This window comes from Coregonus clupeaformis, chromosome 24 (assembly GCF_020615455.1).
Source record: "Coregonus clupeaformis isolate EN_2021a chromosome 24, ASM2061545v1, whole genome shotgun sequence".
Classification (NCBI taxonomy): Eukaryota; Metazoa; Chordata; class Actinopteri; order Salmoniformes; family Salmonidae; genus Coregonus; species Coregonus clupeaformis.
In genome coordinates this window covers 51,400,922-51,408,918 of record NC_059215.1, presented here as the reverse complement: position 1 = coordinate 51,408,918, position 7,997 = coordinate 51,400,922, and the positions used below count along the sequence as shown (strand labels likewise).

General features: G+C 43.0%; 1 long non-coding RNA gene across 2 annotated transcripts; it reads right to left on the bottom strand.

Moving 5' to 3' along the window:
- Positions 1-497: 497 nt before the first annotated feature.
- LOC121560510 lies at positions 498-7,717 on the bottom strand. 2 transcript variants are annotated; one of them, XR_005999006.2, is made up of 3 exons: positions 7,492-7,717; positions 2,253-2,342; positions 498-1,149 (listed from the first exon to the last, which is right to left on the bottom strand). It is a non-coding gene; the product is annotated as an uncharacterized LOC121560510 (long non-coding RNA). The 2 variants fall into 2 exon arrangements; XR_006657402.1 differs by having other exon boundaries at positions 498-1,118; positions 7,492-7,716.
- Between the last annotated feature and the right edge of the window lie 280 nt (positions 7,718-7,997).

Here is a 7,997-nt window from a genome sequence, read left to right as displayed (position 1 = left end):
ATAACCATCCCGGAAGTTCAAATAGCCTAGTTCTCAAATTTGCTTTGTTAAAATCCCCGACTACAATAAATGCAGCCTCAGGATATGTGGTTTCCAGTTTGCATAAGGTCCAGTGAAGTTATGAGGGCCGTCGTGGTATCGGCTTGAGGGGGAATATACATGGACGTGACTATAACCGAAGAAAATTATCTTGGGAGATAATACGGTCTGCATTTCATTGTGAGATATTCTAGGTCGGGTGAACAGAAGGACTCGAGTTCCTGTATGTTACTACAATTACACCATGAGTCGTTAATCATGAAACACACACCTCCGCCCTTCTGCTTCCCGGAGAGATATTTACTCCTGTTTGCGCGATGAACTGAGAACCCATCTGGCTGGACCGATTCCGACAGAATATCCTAAGAGAGCCATGTTTCCATGAAACAGAGTATGTTACAGGCCTTGACGTCTCTCTGGAAAGAAATCCTTGCCCGTAGTTCGTCGACCTTGTTAACCAAAGACTGAACATTAGTAGTATCCTTGGAAGCGGTGGGTGGTGTGCGCGCCTCCTAAGTCGAACCAGCAGGCCTCTCCTCCGCAGGCGATGTTTAGGGTCAGCCGCTAGAATCAGTTCAGTTGCCCTGGGGAGAGCAAACAAAGGATCTGCTTCGGGAAAGTCAAAGGATCTGCTTCAGGAACTCTGACAATGGCCCACAGTTCTCAAGTTCTGAATTCCGATCGTTCGCTAATGACTGGGGGTTCCGACACAACACCTCCAGCCCCAACGGCTTAGCAGAAATTTCAGTCAAAATTGTCAAAGGTCTGATGAAAAAGGCACATGATGGAAAGGAGGACTTCCTAAAAAGTCTGATCTACCGCAGCGCACCGCTGCAGAATGGACTTACACCTGCACAAATGTTGATGGGACGTCGCATCAGAACCAACCTACCCATCCATGAGGACTTGTTAACACCCAGAGGTGCTCACAACGTCAAACTCGCAAAGGAAAAACAGAAAGACAAAAGTGCAAGACACTTACCTGAACTGAAACCTGGAGATCATGTACGACTCCGAGATGTCACTACAGGAACTTGGATGCAGCAAGGGTGCGTGCAGAGAGAAGTTGCACCGCGATCCTATGAGATCCACACGGAGCATGGATCACAACTGAGACAAAACAGAGTGGAACTAAGGCTTCAGCCACTCACTCAAGGGACTGAGGATCATCAGGGGATACTGCTGAAGTGTCAAATTCCTTTACCAATGGACAATTCAGTCAGAAAACCCTGACTTGACAATGAACGCTGTCCAACTGCTTCAGGAAGCACTTCAGCAGAACGACCAAAAATGAATGTCAGAGCCCCTGAAAGGCTTATTGAGAATTGCAAAAAAAAAAAAAGGGGCATCTGGATTGGATGTTTTTGTTTGTGAAAAGAAATAGAGCCACAATAGAGTATTGTTGGACAGAGACTGAATTTAGTTGAGAAAAAAAACGGGGAAGTAAATGTGTTATTGAAAATTACATGTTATGCAGGTTGAGTAAACAAATGTGATGTGACATGTTTAGTTAGAGAAAAAATTGTTTTCTTTCATCCAAAGCGTCTGCTAAATGGCTTATTATTATTATTATTATATTATAAAGGAAGGAAGATGTGTTATGTTAATAACATGAAGACTACGTTACCCAGCAGGCTATGCGAGGGGGGTAAATTGAAGTATGCCTTGCATGGCTACACAAGGAGATTGCTAGCAGAAGTATGTTTATTAAAAGTAGTTCAACCTATGCCCCGGTTTGTCATTATTCAAAGGAACAAACAACACCCAACTACACTATAAAACGTTCCTTTTTCGCATACTCAGAAGGCCTACTATTTAGGACGGAAGTATGGGTATTCGGACCCGGCCACTGTTTCATGGAAACAGCCAGTGTTTCATGGAACACAGCTCTCTGCATCATTACGTTTTTTTTTTTATGGCCCCCGGTGACACTCGGCCCCACCCCACCTTCTCAGCCAGTCAGGAGCCTCTACTGCGTTGTGGCATTCCTTTTACTAAACAGTATGTGCTAAATAGTATGCGACGATGAGTACATAGTATGGGTCTTCTGACAAAACCAATGCCTCCCATTAACTGCAAGAGGCCTACTGAAATACTGTAGTGTGTGAGATATTGTAGGCTACCTGTAGAAATGTGCCTGCCCCTTGTTTACTGGTAATATGTAATTGTTGTACAACATTGAAAAAGCTCATGTAAAAAAAAATGAACATTACCTTTATTACACATTGGGCAGCACTGCCCATCAGATGTTTTGTATTCTGCTGGCCCACAATCCTTTCCAAATACAAGCATAAAATGAAAACCTGAAACAGACAACAAAAAGATGCATAGGTTAAGTGCCAGTCTCTCTGTGCTCTCTTGACAACTTCTTAATTCTCATACCATGCCCTTGACAATGACGTAGGAGTTAAATAGTACAAACTGACAGGAACTTATTAAAACGTTAATTATGACTTTGTGTCTTCCTTCCCCTAATAAGTGGAAATCTACAGGATGGTGGCCGACTGTCAGACTGACTTAAGACAACATCGATCTGTCGACTTCGAGTCAGGGGAGCTGCCCACACAAAAATAGCGACCATGTTTCCTACCCTACAGGGGAGCTGCCCACACAGAAATAGCGACCATGTAGCCTACCCTACAGGGGAGCTGCCCACACAGAAATAGCGACCATGTAGCCTATCCTACAGGGGAGCTGCCCACACAGAAATAGCGACCATGTAGCCTATCCTACAGGGGAGCTGCCCACACAGAAATAGTGACCATGTAGCCTATCCTACAGGGGAGCTGCCCACACAGAAATAGTGACCATGTAGCCTATCCTACAGGGGAGCTGCCCACACAGAAATAGCGACCATGTAGACCATAGGTCACTAACAGGCGGACCGCGGTCCGGATCCGGACCCAGAAGCCGTCCCATACGGACCCGGACCAAAACAAAAGATTATGAATTAAAACCTGACGGGGCGCTTCTATTTTAATATGCACAGCTTTTGTAGTCTTTACGGTACTCGTTTTGTGAATGAGGAAACTCACCGACCAATTGCATGTGAGTTAAGCGATCCCACGTGATACCACTCAGCCAATGAAGTCTTTGCATTCCTAGCGGTAAACATTGGGACTCTACAGTGCAGACAGATGAGAGTTTTAGAGGCAAGTTACCAAGGAAAAGAAAGTCGGATTAAAAAGATAGCGATATATGTAGAAAACAAAGGGAGCGAAAACAGACGAATGAGACGGAGAAAGGGAACGAAACAGACGAGTGAGAAACAGACGAATGAGACGGAGAAAGGGAGAGATACAGACGAGTGTGCCGGAGAAAGCTGAGGAAAATACGAGTGAGACGGAGAAAGTTGACGAAAATATGAGTGAGACGGAGAAAGGGAGCGAAACAGACGAAAAAAAAAAAAAAAGGGTAACAGTTAGAGAAAATAAGGAACAAATGGCACTCTCCAAAAAAAGAAAAGTGGACAATGAAAACAGAGCATTTAATCCAGAATGGACAGACTCATTTCTGTTCATACTTCCCAATGGGAGCACTAAACCAGTGTGTCTCATATGTGCAGAAACCGTGGCACTTATTAAAAGTGGCAATGTGAAACGCCATTATGAGACAAAACATAAAGGTTTTGAACAAACGTACCCACTCAAATCTGAATTGAGATCACAGAAAGTAAGTAGTCTCAGAGCCCAATATGACCAGTCCACCAGGATCCTGAGCAACACATTCACTGCCCAACAACGTGCTCTTGAGTGTTCCCTCAGAGTTTCTTGGATTTTGGGTAAACACAAAAAGCCATTTACAGATGGAGGGGTTGTCAAAGAATGCATGAGTGCAGTAGCTGAAACACTACTTGAGGGAAAAAAAAAAAGAGCTTTGTGATAAAATAAAGCAAATTCCCATGTCAGCATCATCTGCCACAAAGAAAAGTGAAATATTAACTCAGGATGTGCTAACCCAGCTAGATGAAGCCATGCATAAGGCACCATGTGTAGGCTTAGCTGTGGATGAGTCCACTGACATATGTGACAATGCTCAGCTGTTAGTGTTTGCCAGGTTTTTCAACACAGCCCAGAAAACATTCTGTGAAGACATGTTAGGTGTCACTCCCCTTCAGACCAGTACAAGAGGAGAGGATATCTACCTGGCCATTAAGGAGATGTTAACAAAAAGAGGAATAGAGCCAAAACAAGTGGTTTCAATAACCACAGATGGAGCCCCTTCTATGATAGGGAAAGAAAAAGGAGCTGTAGCAAGACTGAAAGGGGACAATCCTGAGCTTTTATCTTACCATTGCATCATTCATCAATCTGTCCTCTGTGCCTCCCTGTCAGATGAGCATGCTGAGGTGATGAATACAATGATGAAAATGATAAATTTTCTCAGGGCATCCTCTTCCTACCAGCATCGCATGCTTAGGGAATTCCTCAGAGAAGTTGATGCCAATGCTGATGATCTTTTGCTGCACAACAATGTGAGATGGCTCAGCAAAGGCAGGGTGCTAGAGCGCTTTTGGTCCATCAGGAGGGAATTAGCATCTTTTTTGGCAGAGCTAAGCAGTCAGAAGGCAACACAGTTTTCTCTCTTTTTAGAAAATGAGAAATGGATGGATAATGTGGCCTTTTTGGTTGACATCACGTCACATCTGAATGAACTGAATTTGAGGCTACAGGGCAAGGACAATTCAATTTGTGAACTGATGACAGCTGTTCGCTCCTTTCAGAGGAAACTTGAAGTGTTCAAGGAAGACCTGCAGGGAGACTGTGTACACTTCCCAGCAGTGCAGGAACAGGTTCAGGGACAGAGAGATTTGTCTTCTTTTGTTGATTTTATTGATAAGCTGATTGTAAACTTCAGCAACCGTTTTGACAGCTTCAGCTTTGGAGAGCAGCTCACCATGTTCATTCAGAACCCATTTCTGATCACAGATGTCAGGGGGTTCTCAAAGGAAGTCACACAGCACTTTAAATGGGTAAATGCTGGGTCTCTCCAGATGCAATTGGTTGATCTCCAAGCAGATGTGGCCCTGAAAGAGCAGTTTGTAAGAACTGACCCTTCCACTTTCTGGTTCCAAATGGTCCCTGAGACTGCTTTCCCGGGTCTGAGGAAAGTAGCCCTATACATCTTGACCATGTTTGGCTCCACATACAACTGCGAGGCAGCTTTCTCCACAATGAACATAATTAAAACTAAATATCGTTCCAGGCTCACCAATGAGCACCTTCACATGTGTATGAGAATGGCCCTGACTCCATTCAAGCCCAGGTTTAAAATTCTGGCAAGACAGGCTAAAGCTCAATTCTCTCACTGAGCAAAAACATGGTGGAGTGGGATATGAGGGGAAGAAAGTGATACTCTAAAACTGTTCAATTGTTAAGATCTGTTGAGATTTATTATTTGTAAAATTGGTTGAGACTGTTGAGTCAAGATGTGAAACAGAAAAGGGGAAATTCAAACTTTTCCTCCCTTTATATTATTTTTCTGAAGTTAAGCACTTTTTTTTGAAAATGCACAATTTTCACATTTTATTTATTTTCTCTTATTTTGACATGCAGCCCTAGTTTTATTTAGTTAATTAATGAGAGCACATTGTACATATCTACAGTCATACATATATGTTCAGTAGGGCTGCCCTCTTAGTCGATTAGTCGACTAATCGGTCGTTTTGGTCTTAGTCGACTAAGATTTCTTTAGTCGATAAGTCATTTTTTATGCTTATTCATGCTTAATTACTCATTTCCAAGTAACTTATGAGAACATTTCTGGTGAACACGAGATTTAAAGTGGTGCTTTTGCAGGATTAATTTCGGAGAAACTCAGTTTTACAGATGGTTAATTAACTACATTTATATTGCGCTTTTCTAGTCTTGCACAGCTCTGTCGATTAAATCAACTAATCGATTAGTCGACAAACTCATATAAGTGTTAGTCGACTAAGAATTTCTTTAGTCGAGGACAACCCTAATGTTCAGTTCTATGTTTCGTGATAATAAATATTGTCAACAAGTTTTTGAATTGTACTGAATTAATTTGATTAGACGGTCAGTTATTGATTACATTCAGAACTACTAGGCTACTTAAATATATATACCACTAAATTGTTAGACATTATGATCTTCTGGACCTTTGCTTCAAAACATTTTCTCTAACTGGACCTTTTTTAAATTTTGTTGAATACCCCTGATGTAGACTATCCTACAGGGGAGCTGCCCACGCAGAAATAGTGACCATGTAGCCTACCCTACAGGGGAGCTGCCCACACAGAAATAGCGACCATGTAGCCTATCCTACAGGGGAGCTTCCCACACAGAAATAGTGACCATGTAGCCTATCCTACAGGGGAGCTGCCCACACAGAAATAGCGACCATGTAGCCTATCCTACAGGGGAGCTGCCCACACAGAAATAGCGACCATGTAGCCTATCCTACAGGGGAGCTGCCCACACAGAAATAGTGACCATGTAGCCTATCCTACAGGGGAGCTGCCCACACAGAAATAGTGACCATGTAGCCTATCCTACAGGGGAGCTGCCCACACAGAAATAGTGACCATGTAGCCTATCCTACAGGGGAGCTGCCCACACAGAAATAGCGACCATGTAGCCTATCCTACAGGGGAGCTGCCCACACAGAAATAGTGACCATGTAGCCTATCCTACAGGGGAGCTGCCCACACAGAAATAGCGACCATGTAGCCTATCCTACAGGGGAGCTGCCCACACAGAAATAGCGACCATGTAGCCTATCCTACAGGGGAGCTGCCCACACAGAAATAGTGACCATGTAGCCTACCCTACAGGGGAGCTGCCCACACAGAAATAGCGACCATGTAGCCTACCCTACACTTGCGCAGCACGATGCGCAATCCATTTCGGGTCAGAAATACTGTAACAACATCAGATGAGTACGCTAGACTAATCACAAAGTAACTCTGAATATTTAGCTAAGTCGATAAGGCCGTCATTAAACGTTCATGTAATCATCATTGGGGGTTTTGCGTCAGTCATCAGATTGAAACTTCTGAATGTACCGCAGGATTTCCTCAGCTCCCCACAACCTTATTGCATGATTTTCTTCTCATATATTGTCTAGCTAATGACGTAAACCAGATTGTTGTAGCTAGCTATAACTTTGCATGCCGACCATTAAGGGATACTGCTACCAAATATAAATTGTTCTGTGGTGCAACTGTTAGGCAAGGAAGGATTAATTAAACTCGAATGAAAGTATGTATTCAACATGATCGCTAGCGTACCTCATTACTTTGGCAACATGCTATGGGTGGGTGTGGTGATTGCAAAGTCCGTTTCTAGCTAGCATCGTTAGCTAAAGTTTACTGATTCAATCTCAAATTTGATAGTTTGACTATTTGATTTGTCAGGACACCAACTAGCTAGCCAATTTATATCACACTTTTGTAAAACCTAAATGTAGCTATACCAGCTAACTTACCAATGAGGAAATACTGTTCAAACGAAAGGCACACCATTGCGACTTGATAAAGACGTCAGAACTCTACGTTGTCACGATACATTAATACTGATACTTGCCAACTATCATGTCAACTTGCTTTTAAACACACTTATTTGTAAATGCTGTGTCTGTTGTTTAGCTAGTTAGCTAGCAAGATGGGTAGCATCTTTTTCTTCAGTGAGGTTTATTGGCGGTTGGCATCCAACGTTATGGTGCATTACCGCCACCTACTGTACTGGAGTGTGGGACAGACTGGGAGAATCTAAATCCTACCATTAAAAAAAAAAAAAAAAATGTAACCTTTATTTAACCAGGTAAGCCAGCTATCGGCCCCGTTGCTCATGACAAGCATATCAAGCAGGGTGAGGTCACAAACATCATATACGGTCTACAGTAATGTCATGACTGGAACAAATTGCAAAAATCTCTGAAGCTGGAGACACTTATCTCCCTCACTAACTTTAAGCATCAGTTGTCAGAGCACC